We start from the raw sequence: 12,630 nt of genomic DNA on the forward strand, positions 1-12,630 counted from the left end.
TGTCTCCTTTGCTCCCTTATTTTGTGTTCCCTTTAGAATATGCTGCTGGGGTATTTTTGGATCTAACTATATCTTTTTAATCTGTTCCCCCCGCCCCTTCTCAGCCCCCGCTGCCTCCCTGCCTGCTCCTCCTTCAAACTTACATAATGGCACATTATACAAAATAGCTAAGCAGGTGGTATTTTTAAAGACAGTGAGTGAGCATTTTTTTGGCCTAAATTTGGAACGAAACAGATGGATTTTAAGACTCTGCTTTTTCTATGAATAGTAACCGTTGTTCTCCACTGCCTTAAACACCAGTTTCAAGACCACCTCCAGCAACCAATCAGCACTCCGTTATTTAATTATAACAAAATTCTTAGCTCTGTCTGCTGCTGCATGGGCAAGTGGGGGGCACTGGATCAACTTCTGGAGCCAGGCAGACTTGCCAACAATAATTTTCCTTTTCCCAGAGGGCCGAGGGGGCCTGGAGCGGGTTCCAAGTTCCTCCTAAACTGGCTGTTCAGTTTGGGCTCCCTGACAGAGTGCTTGAAAAGGGTTATAGAAAGGCAGATAAATGCACTTCTTGTTGCAAGCTTCCCTGACAAGCCAGGCCTCCAGAACAGTGATCTCATTCCTGCCTCATTATTAGTGGTGCCAGATTTTTTCCATTAACAGGTAATTGAGTCGAAACTTAAATAAGCAAAGTTTGTTTTATCCAATGTATTTTCTTGCTTGCTTGTGAAAGAAAAACACTTTAGAGAGGGGTTTGCTTTTAATGTTCATGGAAATGTATTTACATCTTAGAGATTCCTCTCTGCTCTAGTATAATTAACCTGACTGGTCTTTTTGTTATTGTTGTTTTGATTTTTAAAGCAAAGACACTGGTGAGGCTTAATTCTTTTTTTTTTAATGGTTTGAATTCCCTGGGACCAGCAGGGTTGAAATCTCCCGTTCTATGCACGGCCACGAGCGTTATCCCACTCCCGTGTGTGTGCATTTGCTTTGTGTGATTAACTTCACCCGTGGCTCCAGAGGGGAAGCAGGAGCAGGAGCCCAACGGGATGATGCTGTGCACCGCTTCCAGGCTCACAGCGAGCTTTCCCTTCCAGAGAGGCCGTGGGGACGCTGCCGGGAACAGCCAGTGTCGTCTCTCCTGATCGAGCGCAGAAACAAAGTGGCTGCCCGTGAAATGCTCATGGTCTTGCCGAAGATCATTCTTTGCTTCTAATCCACGTGGTTATGGGGGCAGAAGGGCCAAGTGTAAAACCTGGGCTACTCATCCTTCTGCTGAGACGACGTTGCTTGTAGAGGAAGAGAGACATTTTCTACCTGTCTGGGTGTGCCTGCGCGCAGGGCTTGCCGCGCTGTCTGCCTCCGAGCCGAGGCAGCGCCAGCGCCAAGAAAACCTGAGCAGTTCCTCAGCCGGCAGCGTCAGGCTTCCCTGCACAGCCGGGGGGTCCCGTCCTCCCCCTCCTCACCTGCAGGAGAGCTGGGCCTGCCCTGGGTGAAAGGCAAAGGCCTCCAGAACGGCACGTGAAGTGCCGCAAGCCCTTGGGGACAAGCATGTCCTGCAGAGAAGTTACTACCAGTGTGGACGTCTTCCCATTTTCTGAGGCATCTCCCTGATGCTTCCCGATCCTCTGGTGCTGGGCTGCCTTGGGGGGCTCTGGGCCACCCTACACATCCAGCCGCGAATTCCCTCTCACATTTACGGGACTGATGCCCAGAAGCAGGGCTGTTTTCTGACCCAGCTTGGGCATCTGAGACAGTTGCTTGTGGGGCCAACTCTGACCCTACCGCTAGGCAAAGCAGGCACCTCTTGTTTGCATCCCCCGTGGGTACCCTGAAGCGAGCAAAACCCTCAGAGACTTTGCATCATTTCAGCTCCTAGTTTCACGGGAAACAGTTAGCGACGCTGAAGAACAGGTAAGTTCCGTGTTTGTGGCTTTGCTCTTTTGCTTCTCTTTTGGGCTACCCACGGAGGCAGGCGCCTGCCCGCTTCACCCTTGTGCAAGAGACCCGCGTTCTCCAGCACCGCGAGGGCTCGAGCGCTTCGCCCACGAGCTGGCATCCTTCTACCAACCGCAGTTCTGCGTGAGCCCTTCTCCAGCCCTTCGCAGCGAAGGGACGGGAGCGTTGCAGGAGGGATGGCAGAGGTGGGGGGAGTTGGAGCGAGGAGGGTGCGGAGAGCAGCAGGCTGCGGGACGGGGTCCGCCGCATGTCCCGCTGCAGCCGAGACCCTGCGGCGGGGCAGGGGAGGCGGGTGGCTGCAGAAGTGCTGAGCGTGGCAGCGGTGCCTGCCTGCCGAGTGCTGCCGCAGCCTCGCATCCCCTGGGCTCTGAGAGGCCAATTACCAATTCACAGAGCCTGTTTCAGCACAAACAGGACCTTCAAAGAGTTGGGAGCGTTTCTGGGGTTTTTTTTCTTTTTTTTTTTTTTTTATGCCCTCCTTAAAAAATAAAAGCAGAAAGACCCATACTTTAAGGTCAAGTACATAATTGTTTCTAACAGGAATTTCAAACATTGTCTCTTCCTCCGGGCAGGTATCGCTGGGTCAATTACCCTGACTACCCAATGACGGACTCGAGACACAATAACCCCCACCTGCACTTGAACGCATCCTCTCTAAAGTAGAATGTAAAGGGCTTTTTGTTTTGTTTTGTTTAATTGCACAACTTCTGGGGGTTTTCTGGTTGGAGGATTTAGCCGGCTTTCCTCTGACGGAGGTCTGGTGCTGGGACTTCTCTGGCGGTGAAGCTGTAGAGGAAATCAGGTGGGTGACACAGGAGACGTGGTGCTGCGACAGCCCTTTTCTGGGCTGAGGTGGAGAGTCCGTGTGGGGAAGACGTACTGTGTACAAAGGAGCATACCAGAAAATGCCTGTGAATGGCTGAAATGAAACAAGATGCCCAAATTACATTCCTAGCAGCCTAGGATATGCATTAACCAAGACCCTCAGTTTACCTGGCTCTAAAACAGCTGTAAAAAAGATGCAGTCATGAGGCTCGCACGTCTCTTATTCTCTGTAATAAGCATGCTCAGGAGCTGCACAGCAAAATCAGGGTTGCCACAACAGTGAGAGATGAAATTCCTCCTCCAGTCACTCATTCCAACATATTTGCCTCTCACTGGATTTGCTGGGGTACTCCTTGTTGTGCCAATGATGTGTTTAGTTCCCTGTTTACTACATGAATTTTCCCGAAGCAGCCAAGTGGCTTGCTTTGAAAAACTTCTCCTCCTCTGCATCATGAGGGCTGACAAAGAAACTGGATTAGTGAAAAACCATTGAAAAAAGTAGTTTCACTTCAATGTTTTCTTTTTGACAGATGACAGATGATCTTTTTCTTTTCCCCACCCTCTTTAAATTTTTAAGTGAATTTAAATTAACAGATATCACTCAGGTGTAGGCAATACACAGATATGAAAGATGTGTCATCTACAAATCTGTTCCTTTGTTAAAGCCTTCTGTTTAGCCAGAGACCACCCGCAGCACGGACAACAACGGTACAGACCCCTCTGAACCCTGTCCTTTCTTCAGGCTACTCAGACCTGGATGAATGAGCTGAGGGATGCGACAGCCGCTCTGCCTCCTTCTTCCTTCAGATCCTTTCTGTTCCATTCACATTTTACACAGCGTTCATCACTGTTGCATCTCAGCACCTCAGGTTCCTTCCAAGAGCCACCAGGTCTACCTGTTGTCCTGCATTTCACAGGGCTGTTGTAGCAGCATCAGCTCCACCTCACGTGTTCATAACCTGACCCAAAGGACCATTTCTCAGTCGAGTTTCACATTTGCAGAATATATGATATGTTTTTCAAGAAAAGCATCTATTAGCAGTGAACATAATGGTGAGACAAATGGCTTCAAGTCAGCTGAGCCCAGCCACAAGGTCTGGCCTAGTGGAGCACCTAGTAATGTGGAAGAGGACATGAGGACTGGTTGTACAGTATCAATGACTTTAGTATCCTAATAGGTTCAGTCAAGATCTTTTACTTGGTTATTAGCATCTTTGAACTTTGTACTGACTTGCATCTCTTCTCTTTTCTGGGATGAAATGCCCAAGGTTTCCAATGGCAGCTCATAGCCCTGGGTGTCCCATTTGATGAAGAAGGCTGGTTTGCAGCAAGCACTGGATTCCTTTATTCCAGGGGGAAAGGAGTCTGTGTAAACTGTCTCAACTTCAACTCTGAAACTGAAGCCAAAACAATCAGTAGCTACCACTAAAAACTCTACAGTGATCTTATTTTAATTTAATCCATGAGATATGTTTAGCACACCTGTGGTACTGTGTAAAATAGCGATATTTTTCATGTTAGAGAAGGCAAAAGGAGCAGGAGTATAAATAATTCTATATGCTAGTTGCATTTAAATATGCTCAAATTTCACTCTTTCATATAAGTCCTTTGGATTTGGTCCGACCTAAAAATCATTTTTACCCAAACTTAAACATTTCTGGGGTGTGTTTTTTTTCTTGAATATACCTGTCTTTTTTAGTGGTGATGTTGTTCTGGCTAGTTTTCTTTACCCTAACAGAGGTGACTCCACAGCACATTTCTTTTGACAAAAACGCACAAAACCAACACGGATCAGTTAACACAGATGACATCTTTAAACTTGAATACATTTTTTCACTATAAATGCCACCAGTCAACTTTCGTGTAGGTAGGTTTCCATTGTTAGTTGTCAAAGTCTTCTTGAGTGGATTTCCCACTGTGTCACTTTTGTGTGAGTCAAATCAAGATTATAGGTAACAGAGAAGAAAAAGAAAAAGAAGAGAAGGTTAGACCCTCATTTTAGAGTTTAAGAAAAATCTACCAGCAGGTTGCAGTTCGAGTTGGTAATATACATGAAAGGGGGAGTCCAAGCCGTGTCACAGGTATCACTATATTAGGCTTTCAGGAAAAAGCATACAAAACACATATTGTAGTGGTCACACACAGAGACATAAATTTAGGAACAAGATCTGCCTTAGCTTGAACATAGTCAGCTCTGATAATAAGGAACAATGGACAGAAGCTATTATGAAACGAAACCCAGGTGCCTGAATGGAGGGAGCTTTTAGTTGAGTTCTCCTGGAATAAAGAAAGTCTAACTTTTGTCACAGATATATGTTGTCCTAATTTTTCTCTGTTCTCACTTTAGAAGACAGCTGATTTTATTTGGAACCTGATTAATGAATATGATTAGGTTATTCCATGCCGAAATTTTCTGGAGTAACATTTAAATGACATTTTTTTGTTTCATCTTTTCTGTCCTAAATCATTTTGTTTTCATTGGGCTTTGGGGTGTGCAAAGAAAACATGCTAGGGTATCCCCTGTGTCATATCCACAATGTAGTAGCCAGGATGGATTGCAGATACTTTGTAATAGTTTGGGTAGTTCCTAGTCTTACATGAGTGGTGTGAAAATATCTCTATAAGTGTAATATTTGTTAATTCACTCAGTGAGATTGTCAGAAACAACCTCAAGGGGGAAAAGACGGTGAACGCCTAAACCTGGGCAAAAGCTTGATTTATTGCAAAAATCACTTGTTTGACACTTTGTCTCGACCTGTATGGGATGTCAGCAGATTGCTGAGACATGTCTAAGAAAGCTGGAGGACTGGGAGAGCAGAAACCTTCAGCAGAATTGGAAGAGTCCCACAAGGACATAAGAAGGACAGAGGGAAAGTCCAGAATGTCAGAGGTATCTCACGATGTCAGACCTCCAGCAGTGGAATTTGCAAGTAAGTTTGACTTTTCATACTTGAGAGGAGTATGTTCCTAGGGGAATGTACCTGTGGGTACGTTCTAGGTTTGAGATACGTGCATAGACCTTTGGTCGTAGTGAAGACCTTTTCTCTTTGCTATCCAATTTTCTTACTGCTAGAAGGAAACCAGCTCAACATGAGAAATTTGTCTTTTACTCTTGTCTTAACCATAGGCCACTAGCTGCCGACGGAAACCACCGCCTCTGTTCCTTTTGCAGTAAGCATGGTGGGTCCATGTCATGTAGCGCTGCAGCCCCAGAGTTCTGTCAAAGGACCTGAACATAATGGGAAACCATGTCAGGGACTCAGTAGTACGGAGTAATGTTCTTTTGACTTGAAGGAGCAGCCAGAATATCTGGGGAACAAACACAAAGCTGAGCTAGCCCTGTATTCAGGTCAAACAGGGCTTCTCTCCCCTGCAGAGTAGATGGCAATTACTAGATTTGCATCAAAGGTTTAGTCAGCAAAAGGTTAATAGTTTTAAGCATGAATATTTTGGCCTATTTTGCAAAACATACAAACATTCAAGGGTGTTTGCACTGAGGCTTTTGGCCGGACCTCTATAAAGATACAACTAAGAAGCCAAACATATGTTCTGGTGTTCTAGGCTTTGATTCTTAATCTTGTTCTGTGCTTGCATTCAGAGGTTTGCTTTGGGACCATCTCCAGTGTGAGAAAATATGACAGAGAAATCAAACACAGAGGTTATGCATAACGGGGCAGTGTTCATATCTGAAGGGCAGCTTTTGTAAGCACTAACATTATTCTTCTTCTGACAGTAGTCGCACAATTTCACTTGGTTTATCTTAACTGGGAATAACCCCTAAGACAGGATGTCTCCGGGCACTTCAGAGAAGTGCTTTTTGAAGGCAAAGGAAATAATGTTACAGGGCTGTGCCTCACATCTCTTCAACTGTTAACAATCCTATACATACCACTGCCGAGTGCAGTATGTGTCCACGGCTGGTCTCAAGTGTAGCTACAGCACCTGGCTCGTAGCACAGGAATAGTCTCTTGTTCTAGGATAATGTTCCCCAGCTTTACTGATACTTGGCTCCCTGACATGGACTAAACCAGCTCTGACAGGCCGTATAAGAAGGCACTGGCTGGGCATGTAAACCAGGCAATACGTCACAGTATGGGAAAAATCAGGTACAGGCTGTCACAAAGAGTAAATTCTGAAAGATTCCCAGGAGCAAAAAAAGATCAAAATTAGGGTTTTGGAATGGGTCTGGGTTTGCTTTAACCTGACGTTATGCTCTTCCATGGCTATGAAACTTTTTAAGAGTGGCTTTCGTACTTTCTCAACGCATCATCCTTTTACCCATTCTGTTTACCAGGAAAGAGGGCTTACTTGTACGCTGAACTTCCCTTTGCCTTCTCTCTTTCTATCCAGAAAGGTTCCTCTTCCTTCATTTTTTAGTTTATTTTTAACAGTTTAAAATACTTTAATGGAAGAAGTCAATCAGTAGAGAGACAGAAGTGTCAAAATTAACCAAAAAAAACAATGGCTAATTGTAAAATGCATTTCATGTCTTTTGTAACTTTTTGCACTTTGGTAATTCGGTAATTACAAGGGAATGTACTTTACTGGATAGCTCTAATGTCTGATATATCTGCAAAGGAAAAGCCACGAAGTCAATGGAAATATTTCAGTAACCTGAGGTCAAGCTGTAGTTTCCTGAGAAAACAGAAACTCAGTTCCTTTTCTTCCAATCAGTCTTGTCATTTCTTCTTCCTCACACGTGCAACTTCATTTTCCAAGGCACATTTCTGTCCTACGACTGCTGAGGCACATGGCAGGTGTGAAAATCTGATCTATCAGCTGTTGAAGCCCATGGATTTTGATCACAGCTCACTTTGCATTGGGATCTAAATGGTTCTTTCTGCAGAAAATGTCACAAAATATTGGTCAGGAACTCGTAAGAGGAAAGTGGAACTGAACTTAGAAAACACCCCACACCACTGAGAGCAAAAGATCAGTGACAGGAAGAACATCGTCCACTGCCAAACTGCAAGATAATTAAACCAGAAATAGCATGGGGCAAGAAAGAGGCCAATTAATTCCATCGGAAGGATGTCATCTAGCAGTTCAAGACAAGAAGGAAGCACTGTATAAAGTGGAGATGAGCATGGCAGTCTGCCAATCTATCACAATCTTCTTTTATTTAAGATGCTGATTAGTATCTTATATTTCAAATTAAATATTTATAGTTCTGTTAATAGCATGCGGAAAGGGGGCCTATTCCAGAGATTAGTCTGTACAAGAAGTTGTCCACTGATGTAAATTAGATCAGTGAAGCTTGGGATATTCACGCTTGCAGTCTTGTCATCATTTGTATTTGGGGGCTACAGGCTGGGGTGGCAGCTAAGCTACCTCTGGGCACATTTCTGTCCTCTCCGTGATTGTGTGTACCTCTTACTTCCCTGCAAAGCGTTTTGCCTGCATCAACTGTTTTGGGCTTCGACAGGTCTTTTAAGTGGTTTTGTGTTGTAACCTTCGTGGTTGGCAGCCAGTGTCGTTATTCCCATTCTCCCACATGGAGAGTCCTGCAGCTTTTAAAGGAGTTGCCCAAGGACATGCAGAGAAGCAGTGCCAGCTTTGTGAATATACAGCCCCACCATTCTTATTAGATTCCATGAAAGATGAGAATAGGCCCTTTGATGCTTTCAGTGACTGCTGAAGCCTTTACCAATGTTGTGAAAGGTCATTAGAGAAGAGCTGGGGGGCCAAATTCAACAGCCACTCATGGGAATGGTCCTTGGGATGTGGAACTAGTCCAGGAGAAAATGTGAAAACAGAAATGATTTATATTGAAATGAGGGTTATGAAGACAGCAATGACCACTGAAACGTACACAACAATAACTCTCTGGCACACTCAGCTGTGCCATCTTTTTAACCCTGGAGGAGGCAACTGGGAAGAGAGATTTAGAGCAGATCTGTGGGACTGATATGAGTGAATGAATCCGACTTCTATCTAGATGCTTCTGGGTTCTCATCAGCCCCTTTCAAGGCGTAAGGGAAACCACCTTGGTCCTCTGTGATCTGCTCCCTGGGATACAGATAGCAGGACAAAGCAGTCATTCTCTTTTTCTCCCATGGTGAGTGGTCTCTGCCCTTTTGATATTAAATATATGGGGTCTTTCCAGAAGGGTAGTGCGAAATGTCAAAGAGATAATGTATTTAAGCATTCATCTGGTTTGCAACCATTTTATACCCACCACACAAAGACATAGAAGGCTTCTCACTCATTTCTCTGCACTCATCATGCTGCCATTGTGGGACCAGAAGATAATGAGATGAATAGGAAGCATTTCCACAGCATGAGCAATGTAGGAACATCATTATTAATGTTCGTACAAAATATCCCATCTCTACATGATGTCTACATATCTGAGATACAGCCCTCTGCCAGATATAAAAAAAACACTACCATCCAACAGGGATCTGTTACTTAATGGAAAGTCTGCTCAAATTTCAGTTTAAATTGCATTTATTATTTATGTCTCAAGTACAGAGTACGTATACTGAGTACGTCTTCCCCTTATAGTGCTAGAGGATTAGTAGTTTCCATTTAAACAGGCAGATATTGGCCCAGAAGGACGTTGAGTATGTTCATATTCAGTATTTAAAAATTGTAAAGATCCTTTGAAAGCAGTACAAATATTATAATCAAGTTTCTATACATACTAAGGTGCCCATTTTCATGTGACTGGGGCCAGGTACCTGCAGCTTAGCTCCTTATCACTAGTCCTTTTCCCTCTGACTCCTGGTGGGTTAAGTGAGCGCTCTGCCTGGGTGAGTGTGCCAGCCTGAGGGCAGAATCTGTGAGGATGGGGTCCAAAGGGATGTACAGGGGTAGAGATGGACAGCTATATGTGTGGGGCTGGAGGCGATGCACACAGAGATGGTTACAGTGGCATTACCTGCAGGTAAATGTTACACTAAATAATAATATTTTGATTTTGGTCATCCTTTTCTCTTTGTAGCTTGCCCTCCAGCAGGGATGGTTTTCAAATATAATCTTGAGATGACGTTTTTAGTAGTTAATTTCTGATATTTGTTATCTGTGACTTGTTCCCAAGCAGCTCAATGCGCACAGTCCGTGCTCAGCAGCCTGTGTGTGACATCTCTTGACCCTGCTTGAGTGGGTTGCATGCCGCCGGGCAGGAGTGGGTGCCCATAGCACTGCGGATCTCACTGGCACAGCGAATCCAGGTGTGTGAATAATTCATTGCCAAGCTATCTGGACATAGCTGACAAACTCTGTGTTTCGGGTTTGTTTTTTTTCCCGAAGCCTTGGAACAATGCAATGCAGTTTATCTTCTCTCACTAACTCATTCATATTCATATTTGCTATAGTAGACATTTTGAATGCTTTGCTTAAAGCTGCACCCAGAAGTACACAGTGGAACAGATGGTAGAAAGAGCTAGGAATTTTCTTGATATTTTATGGGTTGGACAACAACCACAACCTGATCCAACAAATTTTCTTGTTCTCAAACATTTTACTGTCAATACACTCCTCAGGAATGTACTCAGAGTTGTTTGGGGACATGGAAAAATATTTACCTCAGCCTTCCACAATTTATTACTTATTGTTTGTAAAAGTTGCCTCTTTTCTGTGCCAACATCTATCATCTTGGGAAACATACTGGAATATAGCAGTGATATTAAACAATAATATGCTCTTTGCTGGGATAAAATAATATTGCTGGGCCACTGCAGAGGAGGCCAAAAACCACATGTGAAATGGTTCCTTTGGAAGGGCAAAAAGTCTCAAAGTTTGTTAGCAAATAATTTAGCTAGTGGTGCAGACATCAAATGGCTTCAGCAGCACTTGAAAAGCTATTCTGAATATGCATTTCCCCTGGAGTGCTGGGGCACAAAGCCACTGTAATGGAGGTTAGAACCATAATAATAAGAATCCCTCACTAGTAAAAAAAAATAATACAATAAAATAAAATAAAAAAAGCCCTTGCAGAAGAGTTAGGGGAAGAAAGGACAGACTGAGTCTTTCAGCAAGTTATATTAATTTAACTTCTGTTTGCACGGCCCTGAATTAGGGGCTGCCTTAGCTCCTGGGCAGGGATGGCAGCTCAAGGTTCCTTTTTTCTTCTTCGCCCTGGCTGGCGAGGGAGAGGCTGCCATCCCTCTCTTCCAGTCAGTAAGCTGCTTTCTTACCTGAGCGTTTCTTGCACATCCATACATTGCCCCCCCCCCCCCCCCCGACTAGTTTAACACTTTCTCTTGTGCAGCCCCTTATGCTTGGTGGAGATTTCCCCCACAAAACTGCACAGCTACAAATGCAGCATTCTTCAAATATTTCCTCAGGGACCTCAGCATGGAGGGGGCTGCGGTTTTCCCAGGAGGCGGTGGGGTGCAATTGCATCGCTTCGGCTGATCGCTCTGTGAGTTGCGCACCCGTTTTGGCACGACCCGCGGTATGTTATTTAACCTTCTAAAGAATCGCTCGTCCTGTGGGTGCCCCTCACGTGCATCGAAGAACAAATACAAACTTTACTTCCCTTTTGGTGTACGCAAAGGGGAAAAGAGGGCGGAAAGGATCGGCGCTGTGCTTGGGGGGAGAAGAAACAGCACTGGAACAGATGGGTAAGCTGAAAGGGACAGAGCAATTCTCAAAAAATATTAATAACTACTAATAAAGGCACATTTGAATACCGAGTTTAGTTGTGAAGGATCCAAAGAGCCCTGCGTGCGCTGGAATTGTCCTGGCCCACCTCTGAAGTGCTCCCACCTGAAGGGCAGGGTGCCCCAGTTTCTTGAAAGTGTGCTCTGGGCTCGACACAAGGTGTGAAACAAATCTTTGAACCCTGGGTGCTTTGCCCAATGCCTGTTCCTTTATTAGAAGCCCAGAAGCCAGCATGGAATGAGCAGGGTAGCAGTACAGCACGGCACATTTTTATAGCAAGGCCAAATCTTTATTATGCTTCTTGGCCCAGTTTAGTGGAGAACACTGCTGGGCCTGATTTCAGTTTTGATATCATACACTGAGGCTGCAGACCCTTAAGAGTACAAGCTGGAGAAAAGAACATAGAAAATGTTAGGAATGAGAAAAGGCCATTCAACACATTGATGCTTGTCTCTTGTAATACAGCGTTTCCCCCAGGATAGCATCTAATTGCTTCTTGAACGAGCCCACTGTCTTTGCCTCAACAACCTTGCCCAGTAGGCCATTCCAAACATTTATTATTCTTTGAGTGACAAAGCACTTCCTTATGTCTCCTCTGAATTTGTTTTTTGAACTTCCATTTATGCCCCTGATCCTGTCATCTGTGCAGTATCAAAAGTAGTAACATGCATTGATATTATCCATTCAGCTAAGATTTTTGTATACTTCAGTTAGACCCCCCTTAAATGTCTTTTTTTTTTTTTTTTTTAAGTTGAATAGATCGAGGGTTTTTTTCACCTTTCAGTAACTTCTACAATTTTATCCTGGAACCAAGTCGAGCAAAAATATTTGTTAAAGCCTGACTTACATTAGACCACACTGAATGGATGTATAAAGTCTACTATAGAAACACATTTCAGTAAGTTTTTTTTTTTTTCCCTCTTTTGGAGACTAAACTATCATTTAGTTTCCCTGATGCTTGCGTCTGGTTATTTTGACAAAAGTTAACTAGGAAGAGGGCAAGAATAAAAAGCTTGATATGAAATTTGGAAAAAGCTGATAATCTCTAAATTTTTCCATTTATACTGTGAGCTTCCATATCCCCAACACCTCTGCCCTTTTCTCTTTCTCCAAGTAGTGGCTTTTTTTGAAAAGAAAGTTGTTTATCCTGTGGGATTTTCCATGTGACCATGCTTTGCAGAATCTATATGAAGAAATGTCAAAATTCATCCGTGATCCCCCCAAAAGCCACAGAGTCGGTCG

This window comes from Buteo buteo, chromosome 4 (genome assembly GCF_964188355.1).
Source record: "Buteo buteo chromosome 4, bButBut1.hap1.1, whole genome shotgun sequence".
Lineage (NCBI taxonomy): Eukaryota > Metazoa > Chordata > Aves > Accipitriformes > Accipitridae > Buteo > Buteo buteo.